The sequence below is a fragment of the Fibroporia radiculosa genome (genome assembly GCF_000313525.1).
Source record: "Fibroporia radiculosa TFFH 294 genomic supercontigs, scaffold49285, whole genome shotgun sequence".
Lineage (NCBI taxonomy): Eukaryota > Fungi > Basidiomycota > Agaricomycetes > Polyporales > Fibroporiaceae > Fibroporia > Fibroporia radiculosa.
The window spans coordinates 2,187-2,816 of record NW_012133104.1 but is presented as its reverse complement, the minus strand read 5'-3'; positions in this window follow the sequence as shown (position 1 = coordinate 2,816).

Genomic DNA, 630 nt, shown 5'->3' with positions numbered 1-630 from the left:
CCCCCCTCCAAGCTGTAACATTACCCCCCTTTCTAGATTCGTCGTCAGAGGTTCCACTGAGCTCGACGCTCCTGTAAATATCCCGGTTCCTCGGTGGGACAGGGTACCTGTCCAGATTCCGTGTTGCTGTTGAATGGATAGCGAGGATGTAGGAGTCGGCACGACGAGCACACCCAGTGCCAACACTCACTCTGAAGGTGACCATCGGTGTCGCATTTGGTACAGTAGCGAAGTCGGCGAGGCATGGCGCCAGAGGAGGGAGAGATGATGGAGAATTCATGTTGTTCCAGGCGTTCCTCCAAGTTGGCAGACTTGAGTCGAGCGCGACATTGATCCATTTCCTGTTGAGCGCGGAGAAGTTCAGCCCCAACCGATTGTCGAGCTGCCAGTAATAAATCGATTTTGGCATCGACAGCCCTGAAACGATCAATTTCATCGGTAACTCCATCGTCCTTGATATCCTGTAATGAAGCCCAGAGACTCTCCAAGAGGTTGTCGTCCCGCGTCAGCAGATACTCTGTAGTGTCCTCCTCCCATTCCTTGTCTGATTGGTTCCAATTCCCCACAGGTTCAGCAACTCGAAGCACGTCGGCTGGGGTTGTCGATATTCGGCGTAATCCAAAAGCTGGG